The sequence below is a fragment of the Bidens hawaiensis genome, unplaced genomic scaffold (genome assembly GCF_021521415.1).
Source record: "Bidens hawaiensis isolate Kalapana, Puna unplaced genomic scaffold, B.hawaiensis_p1.1 tig00011744_1, whole genome shotgun sequence".
Taxonomy (NCBI): Eukaryota; Viridiplantae; Streptophyta; class Magnoliopsida; order Asterales; family Asteraceae; genus Bidens; species Bidens hawaiensis.
Window position 1 is genome coordinate 226,681 of NW_027491930.1, and position 13,094 is coordinate 239,774.

Below are 13,094 nucleotides of genomic sequence, written 5' to 3' on the forward strand. Positions count from 1 at the left end.
TTCTCTGAAGACAGTTACGTATTAATTGTTTTATTATATTTTTTTTCTTACCATTAACTATATTTTTTTACCCTAATTCCAGTTTATTATAATTCTGAATTTTAAGCATTTTTTTATTTTTTTTCTTATTATAACAAGCATACCTACATTTTATTTAATTATGAATATAACCATTTTTTATTATAATATGTACATAATTCAAATTCTCATAATCGATATCTTCCTATTTACATTTTATCAACAAACAAATCTACATCATTTTTTTATTTTATTTTTAATTGCAATATTTTTGTATATATTATACATTTTCACTTTAAAAAACCACCTCCACAATGCATAAATGAACCTACATACGATAAAAATTACACATACACAATTCAAAATATTACCTACACAGGACATATATGAACTTATACATTACTTGAATGAGCCTACCGTGATAAAAGTTACACATACATAATTCAAAATACCACATACACGATACATATATGAACCTACACATAAATTAATGGACACACGATAAAAAGTACAAATACATAATTCAAAATACCGTAAACACAATACGTATATGAACCTACATAGTACATAAATGAACCTACACACGAAAAAATACACATACGTAGTTCTAAATACCACCTACATAGTACAACATAAACTTTTTTTATTACATTAAACTGCATATAATAAATAACGGATAATGCTAACAACCTACCCTTGTAAAATTTTAACATACACCTTCGTGATACCATCTACACAGTACATATTAAAATATATTAAACCCACACAATACAAACATTTATTCCCCCACATATACAAATTTGAATTCAATAGGCTACTACACTTTCACGAAATCTCTACACATAACTGTATGTTTCTAATTTTACTACATAGGTATTATATAAAAAATCCATAATATACAACCTACACAACCATAAATTCAATATATATATATATATATATATAATTTATTTGAAAAATTTTAATGATGAAAATTAAATTGTATTAATAATCTTACTAGGATAGTGCCCGTGCTACACACGGGTAGAAGATATTTAAAACGTAATGTATATGTGTTTATTATAATCTAGTGCAAATGTCACATTTATATAAAAAAGGATACCTTTACATAAATTATGAGACATTAAATTGTTACTTTAATTCAAATACAAAATCATACAAATACTAACAAAGATAAATAAAAAGTTAAAAACATCTTTATAACTTAAAATGAGAACAAAAAACATAAATCGATTAATAGGAATATATTAAATATCAAATCTATTAACCGTTAGTATAAAAAAAATCATGCAGTTAAATCCTAAATCCAATAACAGTGATCAATTTGATGTTGTTCTTCACAAAAATCAACTAAACACTAAAATATAAATCAAACCTGATAATTGCAAACGACGAACATATTTGATGTTGTTTGGATTATGAAACCGACAAATCATAAAGAACCGGTTATAGATTAGGCGAAGAACCTAGTTACAAACGATGGGGAGCGTTATGATTTTTGAACGAAGCATGTGCCTTTTAAAGAAGAAACAATGAACAATTTAAACCTAGTAAATTTAAAAAGTTTATTATAATTCTAGCAATAATTAGAATAATTAATATCATAATTATATTAATAAATTACAAAAATATAAAAGTCAATATCGTTGATTAAAATTAATTGTAAATATGTGGAAATTAGATTTATGGAATGTTGATGACATGGAAGCCTATGTGGACAACCTAGGTGAAGGGCATGTTGACAAAATTGTGTTGTTTTAATATATTAGTTAGATTAAACCTAGTAAATTTAAAAAGTTTTTTTAATTCTAGCAATAATTAGAATAATAAATATCATAATTATATTAATAAGTTACAAAAATATAAAAGTCAATATCATTGATTAAAATTTAATTGTAAATATGTGGAAATTAGATTTATGGAAGGTTGATGACATGGAAGCCTATGTGGACAGCCTAGGTGAAAGACATGTGGACAAAATTTTGTTACTTTAATATATTAGTTAGATTAGCATTGATTGAGCATAAGAAAAAAAATAACCATTGAATACATTAATGCATGGTTTAATAAGGCCTACACCACAAAATACATCTTTACCCTTTATAATTAAAAATAGGAAAATTGGATTTTAATAATCTCAACTTTATGTTATTGGCCGATAATAATCCCAACTTTATTTATTCCCACCAGTGGTCTCAAATTTAAAAAAGTTAACTCTCAATGGTCCCACGGTAGAAAAAACCTAACGGGGTTAAGTTTTTTCCGAATTTCAAACTTATTTTTTAGGGCTTTTGATCGGAAGAAAGATACGAATCGATTGATGTAAAACTTTGCTCTAAATGATACTCCAAACAGCTTAATTTTTGTTAATTTTAAATTCAAACGCCCGATTTGAAGCATTAATCAAGCCATTTGAAGCATCATTTCGAGCTAAGTTTTACGCTAATTGACTCGTATCCTCCTTTCGATAGGTGGGATCATAAACATAATTAGGTCATGGTATTAGAACCATTATAAGCATAAGAAAATAAGAAGAAAAGAAGAACAAAGACAAGAAAACATAAACAGAAACAAAATTTTATGCCTACCTTGTGGTCATGAGATGAACAAACACAAGCATAAGAAAATAAGAAGAAAAGAAGAACAAAGACAAGAAAACATAAACAGAAACAAAATTTTATGCCTACCTTGTGATCATGAGATGAACAAACACAAGAAAAATATAAATTAAAAGCTTCATTAGAAGAATTATTGTTAGAGAGAAGAAGAAGAAGAATGAGCAAAAGAGAAAGATGAAAATAAGAAGATATTTATGGTTGTGATTAGAAAGAGGTTAATAGGTAAGTTTTGGAGAGAAAATTGTGTTTGGAATACGCTAAAAATATACTTTCTTTCAATAAAAGATTCCAGTAAATTACTTAGGATAAAAATTATATATAAAGGTTACCGTATGATTTAAACCTGAGCATTGAATAAAAATTCAAGATTGATTCTCAGCCCACTAATAAACCTATCCGTCCGATAACAACTAAGATTGATTCACAAAAAAGCTTAAAAAAGCAGTTATGTTCTTTCATCACGTGCTAAGTATCTTCTAGGAGGAGGTTACCATCCATCCTCCCATGTCGCCCTCTCTATTTCATCTCATCTTATCAGTTAACATCATTCCATCCGCTCAATCGACCTTCGACAGGTTCCACTACTTAATTCTCTCCTCTCGAATTCCATCTCATATTAGTTTTCTGCTAATCTGAATGCAGCCCATGTAGTGCAATAATACTAGTAGAAGCAAGGAAAGCTGAATGTTAAGGCATATATATAATTTTTGAAGTTTTTAGTAAGTTTCAATGTTTCATACTCCAATTCAACTTCTGTATTTATGTTATGTTATTCATTTTACTCTTGGCTGTTCGTGCAATTGAGATTGATTTACACCATAAAGTCATACTAATTAAGAATATTAACTATGATATCCATCGTATAATTATAAAATGAAAATCGATTTATGAACAACTATTTATAACAATGAAAATCAAGGAGGTATAACTGTATAAGGTACTTAAAAACGGGGCTGGTTGTTGATCTTTACAGTTTCACGGGTATCACCTTTTCCGGCGGGTTCAGAACTGGACTGGACCGGAACCCGGACACGGTTTTAATCCGGGTCTGTTAAACGGGTTTGGTGGGTCAGGTACACAGGTTTTACGTGTACAACCCATGAAATGCTCACCCCAAAAACTGTGTGCTCTTTTTTTATTCTTTATTATTACTGATATTATTTAATTATTTATTATTGTTACTACTATGCCATTTTATTATTATTTTTTTTCGGTTATCCGGAGCATATATTTCCCGTCCAAATGGTGACTTTCCTATTGATTCTCAGAAGCAGGTATATATTTATTTTCTGATGCATGCATGCTATGATTTGTGGCCTGATCCAAAATTCCAAATTAATAATGTTCAGTTGCAATGACATTACAGAATATAACAGTTCTAAGAGGACAATATATGATGAAGTGCATCAGAAAATAAACAACTGGATTTACCAGGTAATAAATTATTTGATCACCATTCTTTCTTGATTAACTTTGATAAATCTCTTTTTAGATCACTAGAGTGTAAACTAGCCAAACCGACCCGAGCCCCAGCTTGGTTCATTTGATTTATGGGAGCTAGAGCTCCGATCGTTTGTTAGTAATTAACTTCATACATTTTAATCATTTTTATATATCTCGAGAAAAAACTTAAACGAGCCTAGGCTCAGCTTGAGCTCGTGTCCAATACCCTGAAACGAGCCAAAGCTTGGCTCAACCTCGATTGTGTAGCGTGAAATTCATGCATAGAAGTCTAAAATAGTTAAGGCTCAACGGGACTACATGATCTTCCTATGCAACTATGCAAGGCTTGAGCCCAGCTTTGACTCATGTAAAAATAGGCATTGATACAGTTTGGGTAATGGGCCAAAAAATAATAAATGGATATATTAACTAACTTAACAATCAAACCAAAGCAAGTTAATCGGTTTGGCCAGTTTGAGATCCAAATGATTCAGTTTTACGGGTCAACGGCTCTGTTCGATTGGGTTTTTTCAAACTTGGAACTGTCCATGTAAACCAGACCTGCCTTTTAACCATTATTAGTATACATATTTTCTAATTTTGGAATGTGTTGTTATGTGTATGCATTACAACCATGAATCATCTTTTATCTTCTAAACTAAAGATTTTTAATACGAACTTATCGTCAAAATCGCCAAACCAGTAAAACCCGCTGACCCAGAATTTTTCAATATCGAACCAAACCGTTAATATCTGTCTCAATTTCTGATAAAATGTTTCACCCTTTTCATATTTTCTTCTTTTTTGGGAAATTCTTAGCTTGAGGGATTCGGTTTTTCTGAATGCAGGGTTTTAGAAAGATCCGTCCGGACACATGGGAATTCGCAAACGAAGCATTCGCAAGAGGTCAAAGGCATGTTTTAAAGAACATCAAGAGAAGAAAAACACCAAACTCTTAAGCTTTATCTCCAGTCAACGAAACTGGAAAGTCGAACTTAGATGAAGTCGGTCATCTAAAACACGAAAAACAGGTTTTAATGATGGAATTAGTGAAACTCAAACAACAACAACAAACTACCTGGCCAAACTTCAAGCCATGGAACTAAGATTACAAGGAACCGAGAAAAAAGAACAAAAGATTTTACTGATGGATGATTTGTCGGTTTTTGGAGCCTCGGGTTTAACATATAATTTACTTGGTGACACTCTTAGAAGTGGCGCTAATAACCCGTCTATGCACCCCAGGTATATAAGTTAAAAGAGTTATAAGCACGGTTTTAGTTCTTGTGGTTTGATACCCATATAACCCTTTTATTCCATTAGATTAATTTTGACATTTTTATTTCAATAGTTTCATTTTCATATCAATTAAAGTCCAACCAACTGACCACGTTAAATGTTTTGTTAATTTTTTTATCAAAAGACCAAAATACACTTGGAGTATTTGTGCTACTTGTCAAGTTAATAAAATCTTAGTGGCTGCAGCTGGTATTAATATACTTTTATTTTCAAGTGAGTCCCAAAGATTTTATTATGTTGATAATCCAAGGGTATTTTATTAACTTGACAAGTATTATTCTTTTAACGAGGTTAACTGAAATATATGTTTTCGTGACGTGCAGGCTCAGGTGCTATCTTTAAAGCAATGGTTTAAAAAGTTTAGATGAGATTTTACTAATGGATGATTTGATAGTTTTTGAAGCCTCGTGTTTAACATCTAATTTACTTCGTGACGCTCTTAGAAGTGGCGCTAATATCCCGTCTATGCACCCAGGTATATAAGTTAAAAGAGTTATAAAAACGGTTTTAGTTCTTGTGGTTTGACACCCATATAACCCTTTTATTCCATTAGATTAATATGATTATGTCCAACTTTAGATTAACCCTTTTATTCCATTAGATTAATTTTGTCCTTTTTATTTCAATAGTTTCATTTTCATCCAACCCGATTTCTTATTATATACAATGGCATTAGTGTGTCATCTAGAGTTGTGATACAGCCCGATTCAATAGCTTTGGGTACGCTGGTAGCTGATACAACACCTACCATTAATGGTTTTTCTACAAGTGCTCGTGATGATTATGGTTTGGATCAGCCAACCACGGGCTTCTCATTCATTCCCGAGGCCATTGAAGATATACGTCAAGGAAAGGTTTGTATTCTTTCACATTGAGGGTAAAATTTGAAATTAGCATTGTATTATATTTTACACCAAATTTTGAATTGTATTGCAGATAGTGGTGGTTGTTGACGATGAAGACCGAGAAAACAAAGGCGATTTAATAATGGCAGCATCGTGTGTTACACCCGAGGCCATGGCTTTATTGTTAAACATGTAACTAGGATTGTTTGTGTCAGCATGAAAGGCGAAGACCTGGAACGATTGGAACTTCCGTTGATAGTTGATAATAAAGATAATGCATAAAAGCTCTGTACTGCCTTCATAGTATCAGTGGTACACATAGTTTTCTATACATTAAACATTTTAAAAAAAAAAAATTAAGATGAATGAATATATGTATGACTATATATTGGTGTATGTACTATGTATGATTCAAAACATGGTACAACAACGGGTGTGCCAGCACGTGATTGGCAGTAACAATAAAGGCTTTTGCTTCCAAAGATTCACAACCTGCGGATTTTAACCGACCATGTCATATATTTCCATTGAAATATAGGGAAGGTAGTGTTTTGAAACGAGCAGGTCATATGGAAGCTTCTGTTGGCCTAGCTGTGTTAGCTGGGTTTGACCCGGTAGCTGATGATTCGATGGCTCGCTTGCCAAAGCCTTGCGAGTTTGTTAAACGGAAAATTTTAAAGATAATATCTATATCTGATCTAAATTGCCAAAATCAACTTGATTTGACCAAAATTAAATGGGTCAAAATTGCCACCTTTGAATTCATGGAATATTTATTTTTTACGTGGATTTAAATTTAGGTATAGAAGGAAGACGGATAGGCTAGTGGATCGGGCTTCTGCTGCACGTGTACCTACTATGTGGGGCCCATTTTTCGAATATTGTTGCAAATCGGTGTTGGATGGAATCAAGAATATCGCTATGGTCAAGGTGTGAGAAAATTTAGAAAAAGTATCATTTGTAGGTGGAAAATCGACCCGTTTACTTATGAACAGTCATTTTGGTTGTGTTTTATGGAAAATTGACCCCTTTTTAGTGGATAAAAAATATTTGTGGGTCAACCATATGTTGCAAAATTTTAAAGTTTTCATAGAAATTTAATATTAACTTGATGAAACATTTTCTTATTTTTAAACAGAGTGACATTCGGGACGGGAATGAAGAAGATGACGAGGAGAATGAAGAAGATGATACCGTAGACTCAGCTTCAAGTTCCCCGCCAAATTCTAAGATTCCAAGAACATTTTTGATTCCAAGAAGATGAAGAACATTTTCTTATTTTTAAATAGGGTGTCATCGGCCGCAACCGGGTTGTTCGACTTTGACTGGTTTTTATAATAAGATTCGTAGAATGCGTGCATGTTTTGATTGAGTCTATGTTACGCTTTTTAAGTTTGTTATTTCAATTTTTAAGTTTTATCTAAATTTGTGTTACAATTGACAATTGTTTTGATATATATATATATATATATATATGGGAGGGATATTTTGATAACCTTGTTGAGTTGTAACATTTAATTAAATGGATTGGAATATGTGGTTGAGATTAAATCTGACAAAAAGTCAAGGTAGAAGAGAGAATAACTATATACAGTGATTACACAACTTTAAACGTTCGTTACACATATGTAATAAGTCGACTCGGTGCGTAAAAAATTATGTAATTTTTTTACGTGTATGTAACTTACATATATTACGCATGTGTAAGAAAAATTCGAAAAAAAAAATCGTTACACTGAGTTCTTAAAACTCAAAGGGGTTCTTATTTGAAACATATATATTTGAACCCTCCACTATATATATATATATATATAGGATATATATATGGGAGGGTTCAAATGAAAACCACTTATTTTTATGAAAAATTGAAAACTCTAATCAACCAATTAGAATTTTTCTTTTTCAATATTCATTTTTTAATTAAAAGGTTAACTTTGTAAATTGACACACTTGGTATAGTTTCTAGATTTCCATAATTTTCTGATTCCTTCTCGTTAACTTCCCTATTCTTTCTCTACCATTTTTTCTTCAAGCCATTCTCCTCTATTCTCTCTCCTATTTCCGGCCAACCTACAAACAACATCAACATGATTCATCCCCACCTTGATCGTGATCCTTGTTGATGTTCGACCACCATTTCATACATTTTAGGTTTATAGTTTCTCGTTACTGTTTTCAATTTCATCATAATATTATTGGAAAAAAAGAGGCTGCTTAGCATTCAGTTTATGGAGATGGAGCCGCCAGTCTGAAGGTTATCAATATGGTTGAGCTACATTGGTCATTCTTCTGCTAAAACAAATGGTGAGTGGGTCAGGTGTTAATGTGGGGGAAAATGACAATGAAAAATGGTAATGAAGACATTTATGGATTTGAAGATGATTTGATGATTACTGTTCATATGGCAAACAAATATACACATGTGTAACAGTATTTGTTTTGAATCGTGCACATATGTAACATATATGACTTACATATATGTAGTTGAGGGCACATATGTGTGACAATAAGTGTTTTACATATATTTAAGATTATGAGTTTCATAGTAACTTGTGTTGTAACAAGATGATGTATAATAATAATATTTTTTTTTGTATATTTTGAAAATATGTATATAATTCGAGTTGAAATTGTTCCATTACATATATGTATTTAGTAATTATTTTTCGTAATTTTTGTTTCTTTAAGGTTACATATATGTATCTTAATAGAAAGATAGGGGATACATATATGTAGGTTGATGATACAGCAATAAATTTTCGTTTACATCGTTAAAATGTGTAGTTTATGTTAATGATACAGTAATAATTTGATGATATGATTTTTATATGATCCGGTGAGAAGCAGAAATAAGAATGATGGGTTTTTGTCTTGGGTGGACTTGCTTGTTTGTTTCGTTTAGCTCCTGGCTGTATTAGTTTCTCTTTTACCAATTAATAAATTTCGTCGTTCAAAAAGGAGGAGCGGAAGGAAGATTGGAATTTAGAGAGATTCATGGCATTTGGTTAATTATTGGTATCACCAGCCAAAATAAAAAAAAAACAATATTATACCGAGAATACCCTTGATGATCCAAACAATAACCTTTTCTTTCATCATAATTACAAGATTGCCATTTTTTTAAAATTAACCATAGATTAGGTTTAATCAATGGCTAAGATTGAACATTTTGGTTTTCAAGAAAACTATGGTTTTCAATTGAACAATTCCCATATATATGCTAAGGTTTAAACATGTTACTAGTAGTTAAATGATTGTTTTAATTATGCATCATATATTAATGTAAAATATATTTACGAGTATTTACATGAATCTCTTAATCTGAAACATAGGTTGATAAATGTCTAAATTTGATGCATAAAGAAATCCGGATGCGCTTTCGTTCCAACACATGAATATATAAATATGACATGAAGTGACACACTTCTATTTGCAATTCCTATGAATCCGTATCTCCCAAATGCATTGTACCGTAACCAAACCCTCGCATATGTTATTCAATTAATGGTACTATCACATTATTGCGTTGATATTCCCGTCCACCAGACGGGTAAACTGCTAGTTAATTTAAGATGACCATAATTATTTATGTTACAAGTAAAAATATTAATTTAGACATACCCGGTTCAACGTGCCAATTAAGTTAACGATTACACATGTAAACAATGAAATGAATATAGATTCAAGTATTTGCACATATGAAAATAATATTAATAACTTGAAATGAATAATTAATTATTCAATAATAATAATAATATAGCGTTGAAATCGATGTTGTAACTTCACCGATACAAATCAATGAAAACATCATAATAAAAAAATAATCTTTCATGAAAATCAAAAATTTTAAAACGGGTCGGGTTTTTGGGTTTGAAACATAGCAAATGTTACAGCATTCCTTACTTTTAAAAATTTCATTCCAAAATAAGAAAAACTATGACAAAAGTCGTTAAAAGAAACTTTTAAGGTTTTTCTTTGTTTTTGTATTAAATTTTACATAGCATAGAAATTTGCGTGACTGGAAAAACATTACAAACGAAAATATGACAAAGACACTTATATATAAGATGTACCAGCGGCGTATACACCATGCCCTTATTATACCACATTTGCACCGTTATCCAAAACACCCTCGAGTCTAAGTTATGATACACAATCGTACGTACTTATGATTTTCATGCGAGGACTTGGATAATTATGTGTCAACCTATAGTTATCTTCATCGTCAGATGGTCCGCATAATTTGTCCCATTGTATGGGTTATAAAAACAATAGATAACAATTTTTTTTAAATATATCTTTGTTGGAAAATAACTAACTGATGGACTTTAGTGAACTTTAATAAATAGAAAACCAAAATATCATCCTAAATATATGAACATTATCAACAAAATACAATAAACGAACTTTAAAGTTCATAGTAAAAAGGTCATTGTTACAAAAGTCAACAAAAATATAGAATCAAGAATAAACGTGCGAAAGTTAAACGTGCGAAAGTTAAATTTTAGAGGAATTGGGTTTGGATAGATGAGATAATTTATGAATTAACAAAATTGAGATAAAATTATACATACGGATTATATTAGTTAGCTATATATGATCATAAACATGCTCATAGCCCCTAGTTTTAATAAGCAATAAATGTTTGTGGTAATAGGTTAGAGGCTGCTCGATTAAGTAATAAATTTCGCATGAATTATAGACTAGAAGTATTGGAGAATAATGAGGATGATTCTAAAATAAACATAAACAGAATAAAATGTGTGAGCGGTGAGAGTAGGTGCATCAAGATAATTGACGTGAGGTTGAAGTCCCACTCAAATTTAATGCCAAAATATACTAATTAGCTAGTGGTAAATGGGTATCGAATACAGGGAGTTTGTGAAAAATGTGTTCACTAAGTAATTTATAAACTAACAAAGATAAAAATAAAATGCAGAAAGTAATTTCAAAGTTTGGTTTGTTTGTTTTTAAGAAAGCAATTTGTAATTAACACGAGAGTTTATTTGTAATTTATATATGTTTTAACTTTTAAAAACAATGTAAATTGTTATACTATTAGATGGTTTTTATTCCCTTTATTTTACTTTTTGTTTCAACTAATTATAATATTTAACAAACTATATTTCTAAACCTTAAACTTGGGCAAGTGTCAGTTTTACATGTTTTGTATTTGTCAGTTAAAATTTTCTTAAACTTTGGTTTCGTATTTGTTATAGTTGGTCTTTAAAATGACCGAAACTTATTTCATGATTTAGAATTATCCAATCGTCGCATGTTTTTATATCAGCATTTCGACGTTTGATAACACGCCTATAAAATATGATTTTTGACTTACTAATTCATTTTTACCAATTTGTGTTGGTACTGCCGATACTAACCGAATTTGCGTTGGTTCACAATTGCAACGTGCTGGGTTTTTTGTTCCACGTATGATAATTTGTTGTATTTTAGCATTGACAGGTTTATTTCTTTTGTTTACCTTCGATGTCGTAACCCAATACATGTAAGGCCCCCGGTCCCGAAAGCTCTACTTTGGTATTGGATTTACTCATAAACACGGTTCTAAAATCAGATTTAATTAAAAAATTTTGCAGAAACATGAAAATATCAACCAGTATATTACAAAGCATAGATCTTGTCTTAGCATAAATTAACTTGTCTTAAAACATAACAAAATTAACACGTGGATCTTCATTCTTCGATGCCAGTCTTCACTTTATTTCATTATCACGTGCCTCCCCTCAAGCAACTTGCCGCAATCAATTCACCTGCGTGCATACTAAAAGTCAGCTAGGCTGAGTGAGTTCTAGTTTAACAGTGACAGGATTATTTTTACACATTATTTCATATTTATTCATACACGTTCTTTCGTTTACGTACAAATATTACTCGGTACTATTCTTACATAGTTCTTAAATTTTCTTACATAGCATACAACTATTCTTACATTCTTGCACATATATTATAAGGGTCTGCCAACCCAACTTCTTGCATAGATATTATAAGGGCCTGCCACCCGATTTCTTGTACAGATATTATAAGGGTCTGTCACCCGACTTCTTGCATCGATATCGTAGAGTCGGCCACTCTATTCCTGCCCATGTATTAGAAGGGCCTACCACCCTTATTCTTACATTATATTCTTATTTGACTCTTACAATCACATTTAGTCATCAAACTAAACACATACAAATTCTTACCACATTCTTTCATTTTTGCATTATTTGTTCACCTTCATCATATATGTATATAAGTGTGTGTGTGTATATATATATATATATAGGGTGGGTTCTAGTGAAAACTCCTTTTAAAGAGAAAACTTAAAAACTCCTAAAAACTTCTAAAAAACTATTTTTAACTTTTTTTTTTGAAGTTTCTTTTTTTTCCCCATTATTCTTATATGCTGTTATTGGTTAAAAAAAAAAAAACTTGTCGGTAACCTCGTCGGTATAGTGCGCATGTGTAATAGTGTGCATTGCATATATGCAAAAGTGTTTGTATTGCATAGAATACAACACTATTGCACATATTTGATACACACTATTGTATATATGCAATATAAGACTAATACACACATCGAATACACATTAGTACGTATGTGTAATACAACATTAACGCACATGTGCACCACATCGACTTTTATTTTATTATTATTTTTTTTCCATATAATACAACACTACTAACACATATACAATACACAAATATTGAATATATGCAATAAAACAATATTAAACTCAAAAATACATAGTAATACACATGTGTAATACAACAGTATCGCACAGTAATATGTATATGCATTACAGCGGTTTTTTTATTTTATTTTTATTTTTTTTATATTTTTCGAGTGAAATATAAGAAAATATAAGAA

At 30.7% G+C, this 13,094-nt stretch overlaps 1 pseudogene; it reads left to right on the plus strand.

Annotated features, from left to right (window-relative positions):
- The first annotated feature begins 5,175 nt into the window (after positions 1 to 5,175).
- LOC143538878 (bifunctional riboflavin biosynthesis protein RIBA 1, chloroplastic-like) lies at positions 5,176 to 7,487 on the plus strand (annotated as a pseudogene).
- Positions 7,488 to 13,094: the final 5,607 nt, after the last annotated feature.